The sequence below is a fragment of the Panulirus ornatus genome, chromosome 38 (assembly GCF_036320965.1).
Source record: "Panulirus ornatus isolate Po-2019 chromosome 38, ASM3632096v1, whole genome shotgun sequence".
In the NCBI taxonomy this organism is placed as follows: Eukaryota; Metazoa; Arthropoda; class Malacostraca; order Decapoda; family Palinuridae; genus Panulirus; species Panulirus ornatus.
This window is the reverse complement of record NC_092261.1, coordinates 7,500,032-7,527,863: the sequence shown is the minus strand read 5'-3', so window position 1 is coordinate 7,527,863 and position 27,832 is coordinate 7,500,032. Positions and strand designations below refer to the sequence as shown.

General features: G+C 49.0%; 1 protein-coding gene across 3 annotated transcripts in view; it reads right to left on the bottom strand.

The window, feature by feature from the left end:
- Positions 1-27,832, bottom strand: part of LOC139760865 (putative carbonic anhydrase 3) — a 243,630-nt gene that overhangs the window by 87,300 nt on the left and 128,498 nt on the right. The window contains exon 2 of one of the 3 annotated variants that reach the window (XM_071684584.1): positions 15,001-15,113. The exons of the other annotated variants lie outside the window; for them this stretch is intronic. The gene's annotated coding sequence lies outside the window, so the exon portion shown is untranslated. The remainder of the gene's footprint in view (positions 1-15,000; positions 15,114-27,832) is intronic. 3 annotated transcript variants of the gene reach the window in all.

The following is a 27,832-nucleotide window of genomic DNA, read 5'->3' as shown; positions in this document are numbered from 1 at the left end:
ACCGTGGGCCACCATTTAATCAATATATTATAGATGGAGATTTGCACGAGATGAGGGCATAGCAGTAGGGGTGATACCCGTGTAAATAGCTAACCAGTGAGTTAATGAGTGGAAGCTGCCACCGCTGTTGTGAGCGGATGATGGGTGTGCGCTCAGTTCGCTAAATCCTCCCTTTAGTTTGTCTTTATATGACATGCTAGAGTCGTTTTTCTGAACCTTACGGTCCAATAAATTACATTGCGGGAAAAAAAGGAAGTCGCATGATAAAAACCTTTTTGTTGTGAAAGAGGATGGTATCAGGACACAGCCTTTTGAATCACTACCTCCACCACAACCCTTGGTTCGATTCCAACTCGTTGAACCACCTACTGTCTGTGGTGATCTCTCTCACTGTGCCTATAGGCATCTCTGGATTCCAGGAGTAGCACACGCTGACGGAGGGTCCAGTGCTTGCCGCGCCAGGAGGGAGGTAATTTCCGACCGCGAGTGGGAGACTTGTGGCTTTCCAGGACTTTCCAGGTATAGATGATGATACGCATCTCTCGTCGGCGCTCCTCTCTCTCTCTCTCTCTCTCTCTCTCTCTCTCTCTCTCTCTCTCTCTCTCTCTCTCTCTCTCGATTTTCCAGAAATAGACGATGATATGCATCTCCTGTCTGAGCTCGCCCCCCCCTCCCCCGCACCTCTCTCTCTCTCTCTCTCTCTCTCTCTCTCTCTCTCTCTCTCTCTCTCTCTACCTATCTATCTATCTATCTATCTATCTATCTATCTCTACCTCGCCTCAAATAACGATAAAAAGTCATTCAGTCACATACGTGAGAGATATCGGAAACTTGATGCAAGTAAGGCAACAAGAGAACTCCAAAGAAAGCGCATGACCGGGGGTTTATCTTGTGCAGGACTACCGACCCTGGGGGTATGGTATTGTCCACACCTCCTACGCCTGACCACCAGAACAGAGCATATCCTCAGTGCACCACAACAGTATACGTAACCCACACGGAATAAAAAAACTCACGGGATTCCACCAGTGCAGTACACCCGTTCTATGTCAGGCATATCCGAATATCACCCTTGGCACAGCTCTGCCCAAATGAACGAAAACACCGTGTATAACTTCTGGGTGCACATCCTCCTTCCCTCTGGGGCAGATCTAGACGCAGGAGGGATACGTTGTCATCCAGATAAGACGCACAATTAGTCATATCGTACGCGCAACCCTCTCCCACTCTGCTGCAGTAACCGAACACTTCTTCGCCATATATATCTGGGCCGGCGAGCTGTAGTAAATCAGACACTGGCCGTGAGACTCGGCTCGGTTGCGATTCGGTCCCCTTCAGAGAAGAAATATAAGGCTGGCAATAATACCTCCTGACGAAGGTGTCCCCGGGGAACCATTCGACGCCTGGGACGCCTCCCCCGCGCCCCGCCCAGCTCAGCCCCCCACACAAGACATCCAGGTCTCGGCTGCCGGCCTGCCTGCCTTCCAAGGTGAGGGTGGGGGGGGGGGGGGGGGTCTTTAATCTACGTCAGGAAGAGGTACGAGTTTTGTTAGCCTGGGGGACGTACGCCTCCGAGACTATCGCAACGTTCAATAGTCGAAAACGTGAGCCAAAGTCTACTCTGTGCCTCGACAGAATTACGTTATCACAGTGGATGCTTATTTCTAATGATTCATTCAGCAAAAGATAATGTAACATAGCATTACTTGACTCCCCCCAAAAAAACGTGTATACAATAAAAAAAAGTCAGAGAGAGAGAGAGAGAGAGAGAGAGAGAGAGAGAGAGAGAGAGAGAGAGAGAGAGAGAGAGAGAGAGAGAGAGAGAGGTCTGAAATACCATCTGAACTCTGGGCGGTGGTCTTCGGGTATGAGGAAATACAGAAGGGCACTTGTGTGTGTGTGTGTGTGTGTGTGTGTGTGTGTGTGTGTACCTGCGACCCCCTCGCGACCATGGGCTGACGCAGGGCATGAGCCTTGAGGTAACCGCCAATCGTCACCCTCGTTGGAGGAGGGTCGTCCAGTCACTTGACACCGCCGCGAAGTGGCTGTTAACTGGCGGTAAACTGGTGCCATCATATTCGTGGCTTCTCAGTTTCCCCACGGACAGGCCTTCAAGGCATGATTTACTCGTACCAATAAAAAAAAGGCTTTAATCTATGTAAACACACACACACACACACACACACACACACACACACACACACACACACACACAGAGGCTCCCTGGCGAGCGTGATCAGCAAAATAGTGAAGATAACCAGAAAGCATAATGTTGACCACTCACACAGGAGAGGCTACCAAGTGTGGTGTTCACTTGGCATAGACTCCGGAGGTCCTCTGCCACCCCACAGCTCTACTCGGCTGGGTGCAGGCGACAAGAGCTGGCTGGAGCTCTGGTCGATCAAGCTGCTGAGCACTGCGGTCCGTATGCCCACGTAGCCACCAACACAACAGACCGCCCGCCGGTCCGGTGCACCTGGTAAATACTCATCCAGGACAATGCTCGAGTCTCTCTGCCGCGCATACCATATCGTTAATGAGAGGCGCAGGTACTGTGCATAGTCTGAGACACCAATAGTTTAAAGTAATATCTCTTGTTCTTCTTTTAGATTTTAGGGGTAATGATTTTTTTTAAAAGTCTTCCATATATGTCGTGAGAAGAGGAAATCAATTTTGGGTAAATGCTTGCGATCATGTCTTCTAAGATTTTCCAGGTGTAAAGGAGGGTTTATCTTTCCACCCGTGTTCCAGAGACCACTGACTCAATGAATATGTCTTTCCCAATAGTTCAGCTCTCTTCCTGCGCCATACGTGCTATGAAGGGATAGTTTGAAATGGAAGAAGATAAACAAAAGAAACACAGCATCATGGGTAAATAAAACCCTTTACATACCTGAGTGAGAGAGAGTTCCCTTATTTGAAAAGAGACAGGGTGGACTGTACGTATCTGGAGTGCCAGAAAGCATTTGACCCTGTACCAAAAAGGAGGTTGATAAAGGTGGAAATTCAGGCAGGAATAAAGGAGCGACTCTTGACAGACAGAGGAATATCTCAGTGGAGGAGAACAAGGGACGCATGTCGGGCGAGTCTTCTGGAAATGGGTCGAGGTCACCGGTGGGTGTGTTGAAAGTTTTGGGACCCCTGCTCTTCTCGATCCATGTGAATGACATGCCGGAACGTTTCGACTCCTAACTGGATGAGTCTAAGATGATGCGTAAGTTTTAAAGGAGACAGAAAACGAGGAGAATTGTACTTCAATATATAAGGGAACCTAAACGAGCCCCAAACTTGGCCTGACACATGGTTGAGGAAACCCAACCCGAATGAAAGCAATAAACATGAGACATGGCGCAAGAAGGTCTCAATATGGGTATCAACTAGATGGAAATAACCAGCAGGAACCTATGAGTGAGAAGGACTCACCAGTCACCAGATCCCCACCTTAGGGAGAACAATGAAACAAAAAATTGGTCAGCTGGGGAACAAAAAAAAAAAAAAATTAGTCACATGGTTGAGGTAATATTCAGGTAGCACTTCACGTCCTAAATGAGGACAAAACTAGAATATATATTTCTCAAGCTTGACCACCGCACTTATAGAAGCACAAAGAATTAACAGTGAAAATCCGGAGGTCAACTGAAATGGTTAGAGAGAAGGGTTAGAGGCCTTAAATTTGTCTTCGATGAGAGAGAGAAGAGCAAGGGGGTGACTTCTCCTAATTTCTACGTTCTAATCTACTTTGAAATCATCGACAGTGAAATGGTCTTGTAAAGACGCAAGCAGGGGATCAACCAGAGGACGACGAAAACATGGAAATAAACGAGGAATTTCCCAGCTAAGATGTCAAGAAGTACTTCTAGCAGCGCCAGAACGGCGGCACGAACACCATACAACGAATGACGAAATCGTGAATGTGGCGAGTCATACCGAAGTTCAACACTGCATCTCGACCTATAAAGTCTTAACGTTTACTCTGCTCATCATGCCAGGCAAACAATGAAAGTTGGCAACGTTTGCAAAGCGGTACGACAATAAGTAGGCCACCTGACTGATGCCAGACGGACGAAGACAAAAAAAAAAGAGAGAGGAAAAAAAATGTATATAAATGCAGATCGGCCAAGCGTGCGCATCTCTGGTGGCTGCATCACGTCACTGTGTTGCCTGAGTGAACACAAGGTTGTGTTTCATAACTGGAAGGAAACTGTGTGTGTGTGTGTGTGTGCGTGTTTTTCCCCTCACGTTCAGTTTTTGCACGCAAAATGTGTCCTGTTCCCCTACACTTAAAGTTTAAGAAACCATTTGAGTTGTTTGTATTTTGGGGGATAATTAGCTTAATCATTTGAGTTGTTCGTCTTTCGTGAGATCATTAGCGTACTACTCCTACCACTGATTCAAACATCGTCTTTAGTGCTTCTCTCAAACCTATATAATCATGCGTGTACGGCGTGTGCGTGTCCTCTTCCGTTGTAAGTGGATACTCTCAATGATCAAGAATGAGTAATACTTCGAGTGTTTTACGATCAGGAGCTTCGAGGAAAAAAAATACTTCGAGTGCTGACCTCTTTTGACTCGTGGTTTGCCAAAAAAAAACCCTCCACAAACATCGTGTGAACGCTTCAACGACTCCAGCGGTTGCATGAGGGTTTTTTTTTCAACACAAAGACCCAGACAGAACTGCTTCTCTCACGCCTGGTGGGGTGTGGCAGATTGTGTACAGGTACTACTCCCGTGTTACAACGAAATCTGGTGTTGGGGTTTCGACAGTTTTCTTTTGAGGGTTGGGTAAGGTTGGGAGATGACCCTGTTTCCTGGGTAGCGCGCGCGACCTTGCCGTTGGTATAGTTATGATAAAGATTCGTCGTTACTGTGAGAACCGTGGTGGATGATCATGGCCAGAGTTCATTATGAATGTGAATGGGTTGCGACGATGGGGTATAGGACGCCGTGAGGGTAAGGGAGTTCATATTTACGACAGTGGTGCATCGTGCTAGTCTTTTTCTTTTATGGTCATCTTTCAACACATATGACTAGGCTCCCTCGCACCTGTTAAGCCCGGGTATAAAGGGGAACTCTTTTTTCCTGCGAGGTAAGGCTAAACACTATTTGATAGGCGTTCCCTCCCTCTCACTCCCTCACACTTTCCTTCCCTCCCTAACTCCGTCTCTCTCTCTCCCTCTTCCCCCACCTGTCATCTGATGATACCTCGGAGGGTTACAGTCGCTAGCCACGTTCTGGCCGGCATGTCTCCCGTCCGCCTGAGTCAGTCTCGGACGCCTTCAAGGCGACGCTGGAGGGGAGGCTGTGGATGTGGGTCAAAATGGGCTGTGTGTCGCTGACCGTGGGTGGGTCAAGGTGGAGAGTAGTGGGCTCGGGGTGAGGGAGAGTGGGCCGCATGTATACATCGAAGGTGGGGGGGTCCACGTGATCGAAGGTGAGTGGAAAGGGAGGGAAAGGTGAAGCTGGGGATAGACTGAGGGTGAGATGAATGTGGGAGAGGGCTGGCTGGTGGGGGGAAGGGCTGACGAAGGAGAGGGTGGGCCGAATGTGGAGAAGGCTGGCTGAGGGAGGGGCTGATGGCGGAGAGGGGGTAGGGATGAGTGAGGCAGGGGTAGGGCTAAGGTTGAGATGCGGCAGGAATGTCAGTGCCAGCGAGATCTTGCTGCGGGTGGGGGTGGGTCCCTCAAGGGGAATTAGTTCATCAGTGCCACAGGGGCAGTTGGACACCATCTCCCACACCGCACCCTCATCTCCAGGCTCTGGCAGGGTTATAAACGTAGGAAGGAGGAGGAGGAGGAAGAAGAGGTGGGGGAGAGAGAGAGGTTCAAGAAGCAGGGAGGAGCACAGCACAGGGAGAGAAGGCGGGACAGGAATGGAAAAGGAGTGGAAGAGGTAATAAGAGGCAGAAGGGGAAGTGGTGGGTAACAGGAGGGAAATACCTGGGTAACAGAAAGTGCTGACGTAGAGCAGGAGAGGAGAGGGTGAGTAGCGAGTGAAACGAGACCGGGTAACAGAAGGAAAGAATAGTCAGGATAACAGAAAGAAGGAACAGTCTGGGTAACAGAGGAACAACCTGGGTAACAGAGGGAAGGAGAAATGTTTGGCACTGGAATGGCGGGGGGACCCTGAGTGACCAGAGGAGGAGGAGGAGGTTCGATGAATTCTAATTCTGGGAATAAGCTTGACGACTCCGACTCAATACGAGGGGGAGGATGAGGGACGGAGTGACGAGAAGATACAGACGAGTAAGAAGAAAATAAACAGAGATGAAATAAGAAGGCGTAGTACCAGAATCAAGCCAGATCAAGAGGCGAGAGACGCGGGAATGAAAGAAGTGATAGGGTATAACAGTAACAAACAACGAAGAGAATAAAGACAGCAGGAGAAGAATCTCGGTAATGGCATCAAGTGGGACAAACAAGACTTCGAGGCTCAAGTAACCATGAAAAGACATAAAGGAGTTAAGCAGTAAGTGTCCGCTCTGTTAATGACTGGTACACACAGAGAGCGAGAGCGAGAGAGAGAGAGAGAGAGAGAGAGAGAGAGAGAGAGAGAGAGAGAGAGAGTCAATCATAGGCCAAACAGAGGGAAGAAGATAAGGAAACGAGATCATTCGACGGTCACCCAGATGTATATATAAATGAATCAGGAAAAAAATATATCAATTTACAAGAAAAAAAAAAGAACATCCTGCAAACACGTCAAAGGACGCGTGACTCCACATCGTACGCGGGTTAACGGATGGGAGCGGGAGTCAAGGTCGAGCCTTTCACGGGCCGAGGGGTGTGGTAACACTGTCCCTCCTGAAGTGCCCAGGCCCTGAAGGTATGGCAACACTTCTAAAGTACCCACGGGCAGGAAGGGGTGTGGTAACATCCCTCCTCCCCTACCCAAGACTACGTGACTCTTTGGATGTTCTTCCACTCGACAATCGCCATCAGTTTCTCTCCCCTTCTCCTCCCCACCCCATCCGTCTCCCAAGAAATCACCTCTCCCTTGCCTCCTCTTACCTAACCTCTCCATCACCAACTGTGAGGGGAGGTTGTCTCCATCGCGAGCCCCTCCCTAACCTCGTCGTCCACCCCAGTCTACGGACTCCATCGCTCACCTCCACCTCTCCACTCCACCCAATGCATCCCCCTCTCTTAATGAACCCTCAGTTTTGCTTTACACCATCCGGGAACTTACGAATCTAGTGTTAACGTACGAGAACACGAGAGGAAAAATCGAGGCCCCGATCTATGACGCCTGTTCTTCCCATACACTGGACACTGCTCACGTCTACAGCGACACCGTTCATCCTAGACACTGAACAGGTGCGACAGAATACGTTCGGGACTTCGAGTCAAACGCAGGGCCACCATCCCCAGGAGACGCACCGTCGTACCGACGAGTCGTACAGTCGTCCTGGGCTCTCCCTAGGACCAGTATTAAGGAGACAGTGCGCCACCACGGCTCCTCCTCCTCCTCCTCCCTCAGGAGAGAGGTACGGTAGCTGGCTGCTGCCGGGGCCGCCCCTCCCATCACCTACTTGATATGCTAATCAGCGGTCATATCCCGCACCACTAACGCCCTCCGCCACCTTATTACCCAGACACTCACACTGCCATTACCTTCCCCTCACCACTTTCCCACTGTATCACCTCACCGAACAACAACTCTTCCGCTGACGGTGTGTGATGGGCTTTAACTCTTCCTAGTGGTGTCAGCTTACGACACGCTAACTCTTCTTCCTAGTGGCGTCAGCTTACTACAATACACTAACTCTTCCAGTGGTGTTAGCTTACGACACGCTAACTCTTCTTCCTAGCGGTGTCAGCTTACTACAAAACACTAACTCTTCCAGTGGTGTCAGCTTACGACACGCTAACTCTTCTTCCAGTGGTGTCAGCTTACCACCCACCAGCTCTTCCACTGGCATCAGCTTACCACGCTTACCACACCCCAGCTCTTCCCAGTGGTGTCAGCTTACTACACCTCAGCTCGACCACTGGTGAACCATGAGAATAGCTTAAACACTGTGAATAATACACAGGCATCCACAACAGTTCACAGTGGACACCCCTGTGCATATTTCATATAGAAATCTTTACGGTCTCGGAGTCAGGGTGTAAAAAGAAATAAAAGTTTAAAAAGGCCTGAGCTTCCGCGGTGACGACCCGCGAGCGAGCAAGCAAGCAAGCGAGCGAACAGCCAGGGGAGGAGGGAGTGAAGGAGGGGAGGAGGGAACGGCGGGCAGCGACATACACCCATCATGGACGATTTTTCTTTTTTTTGTTCGTTTTGATAGGGAAAGTTTCACATCGATCCCATGCCATGTGGTGCTGTCGTCCATGGAACGGGGAAAAGGTACGCGCAGAGAGAGAGAGAGAGAGAGAGAGAGAGAGAGAGAGAGAGAGAGAGAGAGAGAGAGAGAGAGAGAGAGAGATTCAGCTTGATTACTCGCTCCCCCTTTCCTTCCTCAGGCCAATGGGATCACAAACACAGGCGTTAAGGAGCACACGGTCATCAATTAGCCACTTCTGTGGTGGTCAGAGTGATCTACTGGGGAGGGAGAGGGAGAGGGAGAGGGAGGGAGGGAGGGTGTGTGGAACTGTGGCACAATGGTGGCTCTGTCGTGTTTCTTAAACTCCTCGCACAGTGGCTCTCACACACACACACACACACACACACACACACGAACATCTCTCATGACCATTACTTCCACCCACCCACAGCAGCCCCAGCGCCCCCCCCACCAAGAGAGATAACAGCTAAAGCATAAAAGCTAAAGTTAACAAGGGTGGCGGGGGGGGGGGGGGATAGAGATAGTTACGTTCGCCCTCACACCATGAAACACTTGAGCTATCCTCCTCCACCACCCACCACCACCACTTGGAGCAGGAGCCACTGAACGTTACACATTAGCCATCATTCACTTCGCTGCATTGTCTCTGTCTACCGCCCAACCCAGGTCTAGTCACTTGACTTCAAGGATCCTTGTGTCATACACTACAATTCCTGTATGCCTCCCTTTCGTCATTCACTGTCATCCATTATCAGCATAATATCGTTTCACGTGGCGACCCATTACCCCGAGTCTGTCTGTCCCAGAGCGAAGGATCAATAAAAGTCATCTCTTGTCCCCTCAGAGTCTCCGCTTCACCAGTGATACGTTACAACAATAGATTCCTCATATTTCCTCATCCATACACACGCTGCCCCTTCCACAGGGAGGAGGGCCGGGACGTCTGCGTTGATGATCAGGCCGGCTCTGGATCTCTCCTTCCTTGCCAAGAGGGTCATCTTCACCCGTAGGTCTCCTCCCATCACACCCTCCCACCACCCCCTCTCTCTCTCTCTCTCTCTCTCTCTCTCTCTCTCTCTCTCTCTCTCTCTCTCTCTCTCTCTCTCTCTTCCTAGGAGGAGGAACCCATCACGCGGGTCCTTCCACGCTCCTTCCCCGACACAGGCCTGACCCACCATGGTGGGGGGTGGTCATCGCCTGCTGCTTCTCGACTATTCTTCCTCAGGTTCCAGAATACATCTAGGGAACCCTACTGGAATTTTGCTCCAGATGCCATCGAACTGGTCCACGAAAGTATGAAGATCGCTCTTCAGATGATGACGGGAGAGGGAACATTTTTGCAACGTACAGACGTATAAAAGACGAGAAACATAGCGCCAATCTTTAAACGTTATGAAAGTAAATAAAACGGTATGTTCAAATAAGTTTCGTCTATGAAGAATAGTAGAAGCCTTTGACTTGTCTTCTCTGGAAGTCACTTCCCACGAGGCAAAGTCCACACAACTGGAAGTTTGCCAATGTAAAACCAGGAGTCAATAAAGGCAGTTAGTCTCTTCCCGGAAATTACAGCCCAATTAGATTGACGATCTAAACAGCTGTTACAGGTTAAAGTCAATCTGATGTCACTGGTTGTAATGGATACAAATTCATGGGCAAACGTCTGACTTACAATGAAGTAGAGCGCTTCTCCTTTAGGAATAATGTTAACACACGGAGAACGTTGCTCAAAGCAACACACACAGACGTCAGAAAAAAAGAAACATGACAAGTATTTAGCCTCTAGTCCATGGCTGACTTTAATTTGGGCCTCAGTCGATTGTAAAGTTTGCATGTATTTCTCCTATAAGTTCCAGATGTCCTCTACCGTCAGGAGCAGACTCGAAATAGACGTAGAAGCAGGGATGTGGTACGATCATTTATGACAAGAGCTCATGCGTCCTCCACTTGCTTAGTAACAAGAGACGGGCCAGGGTGGTGCCCCTGGCGGCAAACGAATGAACCTCAGTATTCCACAGAGTCAGCCTCAACCACTTGCAAAAATGCTACCCAAACGTCACACGATCTCCACAAACAGAACCTGCACTTCAGGGTGGCAAACAACTGTTGATAATAGGCGGGCGGGTATTCCTTCCCTCCACAGGTGTGGATGCAAGCGGCTGCTGGTGATAAGTGATGTGTAGGGGGGTGTTGCTACACCTAACACAGCCGTCAGTGCCACAGAAGTCACACAGACAGACAGACAGACAGACAGAGAGACAGACACGCATACACACACACAAGATAAATGGTTCCTTAAGAGCACTTTAGTAAGGGAGTGTCGGAGAGTCCACACTCACACTCTCGCCAGACTTGGTTATACCCACCAGAGTCAAATAACGTCTACCTTATTTACTACGAAAAGAATGAAATGAAACAAGAGATCATTTAAAGCCATCTTTCCTATTTCTATCATTCCTCATACTGTGGTCTGTCGAATGTCGCAATTACATTCATTAATTGTTCAACAACTTCCGCAAGAGATGGCGCTACCGCTGCGATCAACTGCGCACACTCTCCTACTGCAGGATATTCCACAAACGACGGAACACATCAAATGTACAACTGACGCCCACCGTTATCTGGGGACTCTCGAGATTTTAAACGCCGATTCAAACGTTTCACATGATCTATCGCCAACCAGAGAACGACAAAAGGGTTGCGCAAGCGAGCCATCCGGTGAGGGGCGGAGCGCAGGCCGAGGAGGAGCGGGGTGTGTGTGGACGACACCCCCCCTGGACACGCAAGACTCGTCCATGTGACTCCCGTAGCTCACTAAAGATACGACAATTTATTCCGACAAGTCAGAGGAGTGAGTAAGGTGCGTGGGCCGGGGCAAGAGTCGCGCCTCCGCCGCTCTAAGCCTGAGATACAGTTGACTTAATAACACTAATTTGACTCCCCTCGAGCCGGGATGGCGAACGCCCTCCTTCTCCCGCCCCGGCATACAGGCCATAACTACGGTCAGGCATGTGCACACTTCTGGCGCGGTGCCTGTAGGGGAATACGAGTCTTACTCCTATCGTAGAGAAGGTCGAGAGTGAGGTCCGGCAGGAGGAGGAGGAGCGGCGGTGGGGGGAGATGATAGCGGCGACAAAAGAGGAAAATTGCCGCCAAAAAATCTCGCCGTGCCCCGCCGCCGTAACATGGTAATGGAGGTCGCTCTCCCTAATTCCTTTTTAAGTTGCTAATGTCTCGTGATGTGACGCCGGAAGTCGCCGCGGTTAATCGTAAACAAAGTGTCACGTGACAGGTGCACGGAGGTCAGGTCCGTCCCGTCCGATCCTAGGTTGGAAGGGGCGAAGGAGGCGAGGGGGATGTGTCGTCGTGGTCACGGTAGGGAGGAGGAGGAGGAGATGATGGCATATGTGTCGTCGTCATCCAAGTGGAGGGTGGGATTCGTCGTCGTCGTCTTCGTCGTCGTCTTGGTGTGCACGTGACCGCTGTCTTCAAGTCGTCGGGACCTTGAGGTCTCATCTTTATCCATCGGCGACCGACGACGATGTGTGTGTGTGTGTGTGTGTGTGTGTGTGTGTGTGTGTGTGTGTGTGTGTGTGTGTGTGTGTGTGTGTGTCGGGCTGTCGTCTCGAATTTCGTCCATTCCCTGAGTGCGGATCACGATGATTGGACGGATCACCGGTACGAACAATGTCGTCGAGGTGAGTCACACGGGGTCGTTCTACATCAACCGCGATCGCCAGCAAGCGAGAGAGAGAGAGAGAGAGAGAGAGAGAGAGAGAGAGAGAGAGAGAGAGAGAGAGAGAGAGAGAGAGAGAGAGAGAGAGAGAGAGAGAATAATAATCTCCATCGTTCACAATACAACAGAAAATATCATCTGTCCGAATAACACTTGGATTAGACTGAGGGAGGAGGAGGAGGAGGAGGAGGAGAAAGGTGGGTCGTAACATGGTCACGACCAACTCCCGTCTGAGGCCCAAGATGGTGATGGACACAAGCAATTCTGGGACACATCTCCACACACCCCCAAAAAAGACGACTACAGTCTACCAGGGCTTTCCCACTCGCCGTCCACGACACAGGGAGGAGGAACCGAGCGGCTATTGCTACGACACTCGAGCTGCTGGTAAAAACACACAGGTAGCGTTACACACACAGGCAGCGTTAAGTCTCTAATATAATCTCCAGGTTGGTGGACAAGAGCACACGAGTCAATCGTGAGACAATGAGGTGGACCACAGCACCCCCGAGACGCCGTCAGGAGGGTGGAGCAAGGAAGAGGTTAACTGACCGAGACACTGAACACACACACACACACACACACACACACACACACACAGCCTTGTAATTAGGGCACTGAGGGTAGGGCAAAACGCAGGTGTATAGCGGTCCTTGCTGCGACACGGGGATAAAGCGCATGGCCAACAGTCGAGGGAATAACACACGAAGCTAAACTTAGCAGCAGTAAGAGCCACTTCTGGGGTTAAAATGGTGGCAATGAGGACTAGCCAAGCACCAGGTTGCTTGGGTAACCTCCCCTGCGAACGGTCCCTCCCTAGGGAGGTGTGTGTGTGTGTGTGTGTGAAGGATGGTACGTTCAGCCTCCCCCTCCTTACAGTAAAGATATCCAGTCTTTGGGATTCCTACCTCCTTCTTGTCTCTGGGAACCTCCCCCCCAACAACCACCATCACTTCCCTGCAGTCGCTGGGACCCCCCGCTTCCCTCCAGTCTCTGGGACCCACACTTCTTCCAGTCTCTAGGAGCTCCGTAATCTATGACTGAAGTGGGGTCAGAAATGTATGTAAACACGTACAAATATGACAGATTAACATCATCATGAAAATCAAACTAGATATTCATCTGCATATATATATATACACAACCTTAGGAGCGGAATAATACGAGTGAAAGGAAACTTACGTCCGTCGACGGAAAGTTACGCCCTTCAACGGAAAGTTACGACCGCCAACGGAAAGTTAAGTCCGCCAACGGCAAGTTACGTCAGTCAACGGCAAGTTACGTCCGTCAAAGGAAAAACTATCATGAGGCTTTCATTTCCCGCCACTCGCCATGTCCCCACCTACTTCTACGACCGGTTGTTCCTTGCCACTGCCCAGCCCGGGGGCTCAAGGGCAAGTCACGGGAGACTCCTGTAGTAATTAAGTGGAACTTGAGTTGATCATTATGCTTAAAAAACACACCCACACACACACCAGCTACGGATGAGAGGAGTAAAAGGTACCTACAAGAGGCCAAGTGCGATGTGAAAGCACGCGGAAGAAAGAGGAATTAAAAGAGGCTTGTGAAAGCAACAGACAAAAATGATATGCACAGTGCAGGAGATGAGGCCCCACGAGTGTAGAGCTCCCTCCCCTCTTACAGTGCAAACAGATAATCACACACACACACACACACACACACACACACACACACACACACACACACACACACACACAGTTTGCTTCCTGATGCCTCCCGGAGTCAATAACCGAAGAAATCCTTCAAGTAAATAAGACAGTCAAAGGAGACGCTTGAGGAGTGACCAGCGAGGGGAGAGAGGCAGGCGAGACAAAGAGGAACTGGAGAGGCTGACGTGGGGGAGGAGAAGGAGGGAGGGAGGAGGCCCGAAGCAAAGGAGAGGCCCGAAGCAAAGGAGAGGCCCGAAACAAGAGGAACAGATGAGAAAAAGGGACAAGAAAAGATAGAGAGGAGGAGGAGGAGGAGAGGGCAGGGGCAAGGAGATGAAGCAGAATGAAAAACGAGATGGAAGAAGGAGGAAGGAAGAGGAGATGAGACGAGGCATAAGAAGAAGAAGAAGGAAGAAAAGTCGTCGGTGTGGGGAAGAAGACAAGCGAAGAGGTGGAAGTGCAGACAAGTAGAGGGAGAATAGAAAAGGAAAACAGGAATAAGACGGAAGAAGAGACGAGAGAAGCAGATCAGAGAGGGAGCGGCGGAGGCAAACAGAGAGCAACAGAGGGAAACAGATACACGAAGACAGACAGAACAGTAAAAAAAACAGTCAAAACCATAAACACTTAAGAGAGCAGTAACACGATGAACACCATGATAATAGGACAAAAAGAACAAGATGAGAGTCACACAATCAAGCTGGGAGAACAACGTGACCCTTGGCGGCCACAGCTGATGTTCTGATCAGCGTCTCTGGTCCCGGGCTGATGAACTGCATTGTACACAATGACCACACCAGTCATCACCCAGACACACGCTCTCTCTCTCTCTCTCTCTCTCTCTCTCTCTCTCTCTCTCTCTCTCTCTCTCTCTCTCTCTCTCTCTCTACCGGCCACCCCTACGAGTGCAACCCAGGGGAATATTTACTAACCTCTCCATTTATGACGATGCGACCCTTGAGCATAAACGGTGCGACCCTCTGAGCAAATGGGGATACGATCCCGGAGAGCCCAACGGTACGAACGATCCATGAGGATGACTGGCCTGGTCTCGAAACTGACAGTGAGCCAATACGGCTAAAGATCGAACCGTTGTGTAGCTAAAAATCGTACCGTTGTGCAGCTAAAAATCGTACCGTTGTGCTCAAAAGGTTGAGGTACTTGAGAACAAAGAGACGAGGCGTCACTGATGGAAAGCAACACTCCTTCCTCTTCAATAACCTAAAAAGCTGCAAGTATGTTGTGAAGTGAATGTTACTTCCCACAACCCAGCGGTGTGAGGAGGACATAAGGAGGACACACTGGGTACAGACCTGGTGGAGCCTATGAGGGCTGGAAGGTCTTGGCTCCCCTACGAATGACGGGGAAGGGCAGCCACTGGCCGACCCTCCATCACCTCACGTCACGACAGGAAACTCCGTCTTACCTGGAAAAGAAAGAAGGAAAATCTATTAAACAGATATTATTCTCTCTGAGGTGAGGTTATAGGCAACCCACCACCACCAACTGCGGCCAGTGTCTGACTCGCTTCTGTAAAATGATTCCATGATTCCGGGGAGAGACTAGACCACCATGAGCGTGTCCTGCGTCACCCTGACCCCAACCTCACCCCGGACCCCATCAAACAAACACACACACACGCACACACACACACACACACACACACACACACACACACACACACACGCACGACGCCCTTGATCACTCGATAAAAACCATAAGAAATTCCCTCACATACACAACGCCATTGTTTCCCGTCCGACCAGAACAGCCCTCACGAGAATGGCGACCGGGAACCTGGACGCCCTTCCGCCGCCCGCCGCCGCCGCTACTGCTGGTGGTGGTGGTTGGTGGCGGCGGCAGCAGCAGCAGCGGTGTGCTAGGCCTCACCAGGCCTTATCCTAAACCTTCACTTTACTCCACTCTTACCAATTCATCTCAATGGGTGAGGAGGCAGTCATGTAACGCGGGGCTTGACTGGGTTCCCACCTTCAGCCCAGAGAAATCCTTCCCCCCCCCAAAAAAAAACCGTCTACCGCCCAAGCTACAGTGACTTTTTAACTCCCTATTTCACGGAAGATCTGCCTCACTATCACACGTCTCTACCGACGCTCGAGACGAGAACGACCATTTCGTTGATAAGAAATCGACGTAACTCTCAATTCTGTCGCCTCTTAACCTGTCGCAAATAAATGCAAGTAAGAGAACCTTAAAGACATCTTTTTTAATACGTGTCTCTAAGGTCGCCAAAGTACATATCATCCGATGAATGTCCATAATCATTACAACCTGCTGTTCGAAGCTCAGTTTACATCTACATGTCCATGTTTAAAACATTGACACTGCACGTCATCTTTGGGCAATGTGTCCTGTAGCGTCCAATAAGGCAGTAGAGACCCCAACACATCCTCCTCTCAACGGATACAGGGTTAATGATTTTTTCCTGTTATTAAAAGGACAAGAATGACAGACAATGGTGCCCAATACCATGGTTGGACTTCCTGGGGGAAACACACACACACACACACACACACACACACACACACACACACACACACAGAGTCACTTCCACACACCTGCCACACAATCAAACTCATTAATCTCAACTCCACTCTTTTCCTATCCCTCACGATCTGTATAGGTCAATCCCTCACCTGTGTCTCCAGCCCAAACTCATTTGTTCATCTCACGTCTCGAACGCAGGTGCCTGCCTATGGCGAGGACCCGCCGGCCAGTAGGAAGGGGTGTGGGTGGGGGTGGGGTCGGGGGAGGAGGAGGAGGAGGAGGAGGAACCTGAGGCTGAAAAGGGGGTTCGCGTAGAATGACCTCCAAGATCTATTGTCACTGTAAAGGGCAAGGCTCCATCCTGGTTAGAGTATGTGTGTACATGTGTGTGCCAGATCACGCCACACCGTACTGTCTTTGATCAAACCTCCGGTTAGTACTTTATCTATCTATCTATCTATCTATCTATCTATCTATCTATCTATCTATCTATCTATCTATCTATCATTTACGCGGAGCACAATCATTCCCCTCGACATCATGACACATGCATTTTTTTTAGCGGTGGAACGCTGTCGAACCCGGGCACCTGGAGACGCAAACCGCTCCACGTGGTCCCCCCTCCAGCCGGAAGACTTATTCACATGTGTCAACAACTGATAGCTGGAGGACGACTGTGGGTAGGGGGGCAGGGGGGGGGGGGGATGTCAGGAATGTTGTGGTGGTAAGGGGGAGAGATGGAATTGGGAGAAGCGAGGGGGAGGGATGGGGTTTAGGGAGGGGAGGTGAAGTAGATCAGGGGAGGTGTTTGAGAGGATGACGGAGGAGGGGAGAGAGAGAGAGAGGCACGGAAGGCAGCAGTGTGGGAGGGAGGCGAGGTCTAGTTTGTCAAGGGGGGAAGTTATTTTCTTCTATGCACTATAATACGATGCCAAGGACGCGGAGGTCGGTCCCTCGTCATGCAACTGTTGGCGTCGGCGGTCGGCAACGATCGTTATCCACCCTGGGACAAGACGAACGGTCGTCTGGGAAACCTGACTTAAGTCAAGGACCCGCTGTCGCAAGTACGACCCTTGAGAACAACGATACGACCCTCAGATACGACGGTACGACCCTTAAGCACGCAGGTACGACTATCAGGCACAGCGGGACGACCCTGGTGTACGTCGGCATCAGGGAAGGAGAGTGAATGTCATCTGTCTCCCTTTCATAACTGCAGCCACCTGTTTACATCTCGAGAATTCTTCCCAACTGAATATCACATTGTGAATATGAGCGCGAGAAAAAGGACTGATTTCACACTTATTGCCGCCACAGTGGACACTTCACCTTGCCCTCCTACCCATCCTCGAAGGCGGTGGCGCAAAGGATGACACTAGGTGCACATAATACTCCAGGGCCTACATGATTCAGAGACATTATAATGTACGTAAAAAAGCGAACAGTTTTCAAGGTCTGGGCAACAAAGATTTGATTATACAACAGTCGAGATGGTATTTGAACCGTTTACAAAGTGCCGAGCAACAGTGACTGGATTGCATAACAAGGTATATAAAAGAACAGAGCTATTCACAGTCACGCAGACTTGATACAGTTTCCAATCCTCTGAGGTACAATATGGCATAGCAAGTTTGACAAGCATCTTGCAACGCTCGCCAAGAATGGTCTATGAATTAACTCATTTGGCAACAGTCAAGTATATGATGTTGCAAAGCGTGGGAGTCGATCTACTGGCCAAGATTATATTTGGTCTGTTTAGTACCAGCGGGAAGGGGGGGAAACCTCCCACAGTATATATATAGCACAGCATGAGCCAGGTCACAACTGATCCTGTTATGTGTACAGACTAACCACACGAGGATTGGCCGTTATGATGATAACCTCCTTACCTCGAGCAGCGAAGATGTGGGGCTGTATTCCTACATTCATCTTACCCTCTTCCTATCACCTTTTTTACCTAATCAATATTCTAACTTTTTCCTTATCTGTGATTGCGGATGGGAGGCGAAGGAGGGGAGGGTGGGGCATATTATGGCAAGGTTCGAGGTGTCCCACGAGAAGTTCGGACCTCCATCCTCAGACTTCGAGGCACGACAGAGACGCGAACGTACCAGCTGAGCTCTCTACCGAGGCGACTCACGACCACACCTCACTGTGGTCACGAGGCAGGAAGAGAAGAGGTTGGGAGTGAGGAGGAGGAGGAGGGCTGAGGGCTGTTGCCACACAGCTACACCCAACGTGACGGGAGGTTTACGCACCGATAATTCCCACTCCTTGTGGTTACACATGACCCGGTAACGTATAAAGTGCCCTTGTGACGTGGACAGTACTCACAGCGATCACTGTCGCCCGTCTTAGGACAGTGGTGACGTGGACAGTAGCCACACCGTCTGCCGTGACAGGAGGAGGCTGATGTGTGGTAGTTTGACTTGATTGATTTCTTCCCTCGAGAGCGGAGGGTTCATTGTGCACTCCGGCCCATCATGGGGTCGGCGGCGCCAAAGACGAGACAGAGTGCACAAAAGGTCCAAGGACTGGGAACTCAATGACTGAAGTACATTGTAAAGTTACGACGTTGAAAAAAAAAATGTTGAGAAGGATTGGGTGGCAATACAAGTACGATCCAGGAATTTATACGATAAGTGAACCTTTTTTTTTTTTTCTTTTAGAAACGGTGAACAACAATGATTGGATGACGCATCAAAACAAATAACGAGTGAATTATTTACAATACGCCAAGTTAGAATCTGGCAGCGATCACTAGGAATCCTCTCCGAACTCACTGATTTCACAACAGTCAAGTCCACAGCGTTGCAGGGCGGGGAAGTACCCCTCTCTTGGCAGAGTTTGCAATTGGTCGGTACGCTATGAAAAGAGGAGGAGGAGGAGGAGGGAGAAAAAATGAAAAACTCCCATGACGATCTATATAGCCCAAGCTCGAATCTCGGCGACATCAACGTGTCTGCCGATCCTGCTGGTGGAGCCACTTCACATATACGCTTCTTAAATTCATGGTATCGTGATGGTAGATGCCTCAGCTCGGGCTGATTCCACTTCGCCTCGAGTCTTGGTGTGGTGCGAGGTTCCCCATGAGAGAACTCATGACCCCCCCATTATCAGGAGACGGTCGAGGCCACCCTGGCCTGTACGGAGGAGCACCTTCCACTCCACCGCCCTCACCAGAGGACCTTAGTATATACCCCGTTACACTCCCCTGTGTCCCGGGGAGGGTAGCATGACATTCACGGCTCCTCTTGTGGTTCCCTTCCCTCGCCCCGCGGGACCTCGAGGGGCAGGCTGGGGTGGCTCCAAGGTGGAGACGGAAGCCACGGCATGGGGAACATCCCACCACAAGTAACTGTAATGACCCCCCAGCGTCATATACTCAAGGCCCTTCTCTTGGGTGTAGAATCCCAACACACAACGATCCCTCCGATGCCAAGAGCTTACACGAACACACCAACCCCTCCTCCCTCCCTCCCAATTCTTCAGGTGATGTCAGCTCACAACAACGACCCATAAACTATCGCGGGGTTAACGCATTATACACAGGCATCTCCAGTCACCTCCTTGGTCAGATGTGGTTATGATGGGTACTGTCTGTCTGTCTGTCTGTCTGTCTGTGATCACCCGAACCCCCTGTCTGTGGTTACCGGTCTGTCAGTGTGAAGGCATCAGCGCGACTGTGGGAGGGGTGGAGGGGAATGGAGGGTAGGGGACGGAGGAGTTGGAGAGGGCTTTGGGCAGGGGGAAGGGGAAGGGGAAGGGGTGGGTGTGAGAGGCTGGAGGAGGGAGGGAGGGAGGGGAGGGGAGGGGAGGGCGTTCAAGGATTGTGTATTGTATCAATATCAGGATCAAGCATCATTCCCTCAACAAGCATAAGGAGGCACTTCAACAGTCCTCCAGCCTCCTCAGCACACTGGAGGGCCTGACATGCGCCAGGGGAGGGAGGGAAGGAAGACAGGAAGAGGGAGAACAAGGAGGAGGGAGGCGGGGGGAAGATGAGATGCGGAAGAGAGAGAGAGAGAGAGAGAGAGAGAGAGAGAGAGAGAGAGAGAGAGAGAGAGAGAGAGAGAGAGAGAGAGAGAGAGAGAGAGAGTACCTAAGAAGGGATTCCGTGAAAACCGCAGGGGGGGGCGAGAGCGTGGCACTCACTGCATATCTTCCTGGATGAAACACACGGGTTCTCTCTCCCGCCACGCTCATTACGGGGTGATGCACATATACCTGTTTTCTGTTCATCTGCGACTGACTTCGATCACACATCAAATCTTCTTTTTTTAATGTTTCCTGTAATTGTTCCGTGCACGTTTAGTATTTATTCAGGTTGTCTTTCTATCTGTCTAGCGAGGATTTCAAAATATTTTTGTCTGACATCTGTTTGGCATATTACATGGTATTCTTGTAGACTTAGTGCATGTTTCTTACTTGCTGAGAGGTAATACGATCATGACAGTCTATTATACTTTCAATTTGTTCTCAATGCGTATATTACCATGCACGTTCGTCTTCATGTATCTAGGCTTTGGGGGGTTTCGAGATATTACAGCCTCTCGCGGTAGTTCACATGTTCCAATCCCCCTTGATCTTGCTCGTGACGTGCAAAAAGAAAAAAAGAAAAGCATCGAGGAGGAGACACGGAGAGAGGAGAGGAAGAGGGTCACACCAAAGCACTGGAGGGTAGATGCAGAGGAGGTAAGATAAAGAAGAAGAAGAAAAAAGGAAAGGAGGGACATTAAGACTCTTGACAGATGGGGAGGACAGATGAAGGAGGAGGAGGAGGAGGAGAGGGAAGTAACGATGGCGAGGCGGGGTTAACGATGCTTTCCCCACCTACACAAACACGGCCGGGTTTGGATCATTTCTCCTGTTTACACTCAACACCGTCTTGATCCGTTTTCTTTATTCCAGGCGCTCCTCCTCCTCCTCCTCTCTCTCTCTCTCTCTCTCTCTCTCTCTCTCTCTCTCTCTCTCTCTCTCTCTCTCTCTCTCTCTCTCTCTCTCGTGTACTCCGCCTCCCTCATTCACTACTTAAGCCTGCCTCGTAAATCCTGAGTACCTCACGCAATTATACTTCATTAAATGCATTAAGGAGGCAAGTGGCGAGTGAATATCAACGAAGGTACTTAATTCATCCTGCTGGCGTTCGCTTACGCTTTTATGCTTGCCCAACAGACTTGTACCCCCAATCGTAAATGATTTTCGTTTTACATAAGTACTTTAAAATTCTACCATGGGATTCCCCCCACCCCCCACTGTTAAGAGTACGCAGAGACATTCTGTGAGTAATTAGATCCCTGAGTATTTGAAGTTATCGTGACTTTCTGTCATCATTAAGGCAACATTTCTTGGCTAATTGATATATTTCGTATGACCGTTTGAAAGACTATTCATCAAGCATGTTGCATGTGTCTGTACGTATGTCCAATTCTACCCTGCGTATGTGCACGTTATCCCTTTTCTAGATTTTTTTTCAGTGACATAAGCTACTATCCTTAATATCATCCACGAAATATCTATAAAAAAAAATAAGTACGTAAAACACGGAGCGAATGAATACCTTCCTGTTTCACTACAGATTAGGCATCAAAACGATCGAGACGTAGCAACAGTTTTCTTCCTACATTCTTCCTGCGCGCGCACACACACACACACACACACACACACACACACACACACACACACATTCATTAATCTCTTCCTTTGTTTATCTGTTTGTTTACGGACCTGATTGCCCTCTTCGCAGAAGTCTACAATCGTAACCTGACCCTACCCACTACCTAACCGTGATCTTCGAGCCGCATACAGTCATTTATTCACGTGTAAATAATTCATAACAAAAACCTAACGATACAAACGTCAACAAAATACCTGTGTATGAGACGATCAGCCAATCGGGTACACAAGATATGAATCTTAAAAAGGGAGGGAAGTACCCACTTCCCCATCACCCGGTGTGATGCTCGTGTGACGCACGGCGGTGTGTGGCAACCTACACACACCTTCCCCACCCTCTCACTCACTCACCTCCTCCCTCATCTCAAAATATTTCCACTGAGGAATCTTTTAAAAGGCGAATACAATACTGGCATCGGTGGATCTCTCATATCCTCAGTCCCGGCATCATATCGCCTTACCTAGATGAGAATTATATGCGCGCTGACTCAAATATGCAAGGATGAAATAATAAACATGATCTGTAATAAGATTACTCGCTGGTAATGCTGGAAGGGCCGAGTTAAGAGGAATGTATTCTTAATTTCTATTTTCCCGTTCTTGCTGCTAAAATTCTTCTCTCTTCGTGGACGTTACACTCAAGAGCAAGGTGTATAGTTTTGGTTTAACGTCTTCCTTGTATAGTCATGACACTTCTATATCAGTGTTCCACGGGTATAGATCTATATTCCAGTGCTCCATGAATTATAGGTCTATATTTCAAGCCTTCAGAATCTATACAAGTCGTCCGGGAAAGTACACAGTTACGAATCAGCGAACATGAAAACTATGCGGTGAAAATCTCGTGGAATATCAATTACCAACTGTTCACAGAACCTGGCGATCATTCTGCCAAACCTGGCGATCAGTCCACCAAACCTGGCGATCAGTCCACCAAACCTGGCGATCAGTCAGCCAAACCACACGGCTGACAACGGTTGGGCGATGTCGTAAAGTCATGTCATCTTGGGATTTCGTCAATGACAGGAATTACGGTGTAATAATAATAATAATAATAATAATAATAATAATAATAATAATAATAACAATAATAATAATAACGCGCCACGCGAACGCTTGCTCTTGGTTAACGTGATGATCTACGTCCAATCACTCTGCGAAACCGCTGACGCATCTTTTACGTCAACGAATTTACGTCAGTGGAACAGTTCCTTGCGTCAGGGCGAGACGCGTTATCAACGATGGCATAAAATTTACTGATTTTCGAAACCTTCAAAAAATAATTACCCAGTATTCAGAATAGGAAAAAAACGTTTATGATACGCTTTATATATATACATACATATATCTATCTATCTATCTATCTATCTATATATATATATATATATATATATATATATATATATATATATATATATATATATATATAAGGTAGAATTCAAGTATATACCTGACGAATCCGGTAACTGTTGATAATTCGCTTTTAAAAATCTACAGAGACGAAATAAGTATTTCCCAGTCTGCTAATGACTGATTTCCGAATGTATGTATGTGTGTGTGTGTGTGTGTGTGTGTGTGTGTGTGTGTGTGTGTGTGTGTGTGTGTGTGTGTCTACTATTTACGTGTTACGGGGAGAGAGTTTTACACCGGCGTTGCCCCCGTCTCTTCTTAACCTTGTAATTACTGAGAGAGAGAGAGAGAGAGAGAGAGAGAGAGAGAGAGAGAGAGAGAGAGAGAGAGAGAGAGAGAGAGAGAGAGAGAGAGATTTTCAACGAGGGAAACAGCGACGAGGTGAGCTAGTACGGGAGCGAGCGAGAGGAGGGAGCGGGGAGTGCCCGGGTGGCGGTTGGATGGGGTGGTGGGTCGAAAGTAGGAAAGAAATTTTTATGTGTGACAAAACAATGCATGACTCAGGGATCAAGGCAAGGCCTCAAGTGAGGGGAGTACATGGGGTGGAAGGACAGGTAACAGATGACCTGATGGTCTGTGAAGAGGTCACCTGCTGTGGGACAGTACATGAGAAGGACGGGTAACAGGAAGACCTGATGGTCTATGATAAAAGTCATCTGATGGAGGACTGCAGCAGGATACTAAGTTCTTAACCAGTATAGATGGAGACAAGACCGTAAGGCAATTAGACGAAGGTAGCTCACAGAGGGAGGTCATGAGGGCGGGAGCAAGGGTGACTCGCGCACGTAGGTTGGATATCTGAATGGAGGAGAAAATAAAATAGTTCCCCATAGACCGTGAAGTACCTATTATGAGGAAAACGTAGGCCAGCTATTTCTAAAAAAGAACGTAGGATGCCTGTTTAAAGAACATACAACAACTATCTACCGAAAGGAGAGCGTAAGAACGCCATTCAGAGAACGTGGGACACTCATTTACAGGAGAACACAGGCCACAGAACACAGACCACAGAACGTACAACATAGGACAGTTAATCATACAACGCAGGACAGATCGCGAGTGGAAGACGAGGGACGCCGATTTAAAGAAACGTGGAAACAAACCTTTTAAGAGCACATGAGAGCTGTCTGGCCACGGTGATCCATAGATAATGCCATAAGGAGGAGTGAGGGACGGGTGGACATGGAGAGGGAGAGAGAGAGAGAGAGAGAGAGAGAGAGAGAGAGAGAGAGAGAGAGAGAGAGAGAGAGAGAGAGAGAGAGAGAGAGAGAGAGAGAGAGAGAGATGGCCCGCAACCCTGAAGAAAAGGTTACGAGGGTCGTGAACTTGTGCACCTGTACTTTTACAAAATGTCACATTTTTCTCTCTGATCCCCATAACTCCATCTACCACGCCTCTCTCTCTCTCTCTCTCTCTCTCTCTCTCTCTCTCTCTCTCTCTCTCTATATATATATATATATATATATATATATATATATATATATATATATTTCTCCCCGCTGTCCTTCTCCCCATTTCCCTAATCCCCATCTCCTCGACATACTGCACTCCGCCTTCCTGTGTACAAGGTGACTAAGCCCTCTCCAGTCAGGTTTTCCCTCTTGCCTGGACTGCACAACCCTTCATTGCGTCCGGTGGTGTGTGTGTGTGTGTGTGTGTGTGTGTGTGTACCAGGCCCTGGCTGGTACAACCTCCTGCGAAGAGGCAAGAGGGTCAAGGTAGTGGTGGCTTTGAGGTGCGATTTAACATTTGGGTGACCAACACACACACACACACACACACACACACACACACACACACACGTCATCGGTGCCCAAACAACACCCATGAACGGAGCTGTGTGTGTGTGTGTGTGTGTGTGTGTGTGTGTGTGTGTGTGTGTGTGTGTGTGTGTGTGTGTGCTCAAGACATTCTCACTGACACTGGCAGATCAGCATGCAATAGCAAGGTCACTACGGTAGGGAGATCTACGTAAGTAAACTGTATACAGAATTTCTGTTACTCCTGATTAAAGGATCAGATGCATACGTTCCCTTTCCCAGGCAGGAATTAACATCAAGCTGGCGTCTCGGAGGACTCTATGGTGGAAGGTTCCCACCCGATGTGTCGACCCGTGAAACCCGAAGGTGGAAAAAAAAAGATGTAATGTTCTCCTTTACCTTACGTAACATTTGCTCACCTCCAGAGCAGAGGACGTACGGTATCCCCCTGGTTTATGCCCTCCCACTAGTATACCTTCGTGGCAAGACACAAGACACTCCACTGACACAAGAGCCAAGAGGAAAATGCTCTAAAAATATTGTTTTCTCAAACACCTATTCCTAAGCATCGCTCATACCAATTTTTTTTCGTCAGCTGATAGAAAACGAGAATTTTTCATTAAACTTAACTCACTACATAGAAAATAATATTTCTTTTTTGTCAAAATACTATACTGTGTTTTAATAAAGTATTCTATTTTTCGCGAAGCTCATGAACAAAATCAAAAAAATTACATCAAGCGAAAGAAGTTAATCATCTTAAACACGGACTTTACCGTAAAGCCTTAGTCTTGAAGATAGTATATGACGAAGGCGTGGTCCTCCTGCACTTATCATCAGCTCACTACAGTATCTAACCATCCATTATTTTCATTGTTGATTCCCCAGACACACTGCACTTCAGCCACATTGATCTGTTCGATTACCAATCCCACCATGCAGTTCAGGCGGCACCGCAACCTACCCCTCCAAGGACTATACGTCTCAACTGACATTCTCTGGACGCACTCTCCCTCCCGACACTCCCCTCAACGCACTCCGTCCTGGCACCAAGCGAGGGAGTAGGGAGTAACTCCCTCCCATGTAATCATAAAGCCTGACGTGATGTTACTTTGCACCAACATCTGGCCTGGATGAAGCCACCCTCTCACCGTCTGACTACTACATTCATTACACGACGGGCATATTAAGTTCTACCTGTGAAAATTAACAATCATTCTCCTTCTAAGGAACCCAGAAAAGTTGATCCCTACTGTCATAAAACGGGGTGGACAAGAGGGGCTCGAGTGGGACCGAAAACCACCACACATACACACTCAAACTCACGTAAATTCTCGACACACACACAGCGAGGGTGAGGCATGTTTACAAGCAACGAAAACGGGTTCGGTTGGGACGGACGGAGGGGATACTGATGTAAATACTCTTGCAACACCACCTACGTGTGTTACGTGTGTGCGTGTGTACCCTGGCTCCCTCTCTGTCGTAATCATCGCCACTGTAGTCTGTCCTTCCTAACGCCCACGACGGTAGACTGTGGCAATGCAGAAGGTGGCAGAGTGAGGGATGGGAGGCGCACAGAGACGGGAAATGGGTTCAAGTGGAGTATAAGGACACAAGTAGGGGAGAGGGTGAGGAGTAGGTATAGGTGGGTGAGGGGAGGTGGGGAAAAGTATAAGGAAAGATGAGAAAAAGTGAATGGAAGTAATAATCACGAGGGACGAGAAGGGAACAGAAGAAATACCTATGATGAGTATTAGCCTTAAAGGCAAGGAGAGAGAGAGAGAGAGAGAGAGAGAGAGAGAGAGAGAGAGAGAGAGAGAGAGAGAGAGAGAGAGAGAGAGAGAGAGAGAGAGAGAGAGAGAGAGAGAGAGAACGTGAGGGAGAGCTAGGCATGGAGGAATGCCGAGGGGGCAGAGGAGGGGGAGGAGGAGAATGAATGACCCAAAATATCATTCAAGGAAAGAAAGTGGGGGAAAAAAACAAATGACCAGGAACAAACTGATCAGCTGACGTGAACAGCTAAAAAGGCTCACTCACGTTGACCGAGACAAACACACACACACACACACACACACACACACCGTGACACCTCTACAGACTCGCCCAAAAGCGGACGACCGACAGCATCACCTCACTTCCAATGTCACCCTAGAGCACCTCTAGGTCGCGGGGCATCATTTAGGGCGCTTCCCGGCGCCCACCCGACACCTCTGACGGGATGCCAAGTGGCAGGGGTGACTTACAGCCGAACGCGCTGTCCTCCAGCGAGAGGCAATGTCAAAGGCGTCAAGCGGCCGTGATACGAACGAGGGAGAGGGATGGGAGGTGGGGGATTTGGAGGAGGAGGGTGTTCAACGACTGACCCGGACACAAACCATGTGGGGTGGGGAGGATGTGTGTGTGTGTGGGGGGGGGGGGCTCTGCTTGTTCTGTAGGGGGATGATGCTCCGGTAGATCTTTGTACACACACACACACACACACACACACACACAAAAGTAATACCCTCACGGTTGGCTTCAGTGGATTTCGCAATGGACACTACGACCCCCGTTGTCGCGGTTGCGCTGGCAAGCGTGAATGAGCCAACGCATTTCCTACTCATTATCATCATTACTGTAGCTGCATTTTATAGTGCTTACTCTCGAGGGGAAAAAAAAGGTACATTGTAACAGAAATATATATATATATATATATATATATATATATATATATATATATATATATATATATATATATATATATATATATATATATACAGTTACTTAACAGGGGTGAATTTGCCAGGCACCA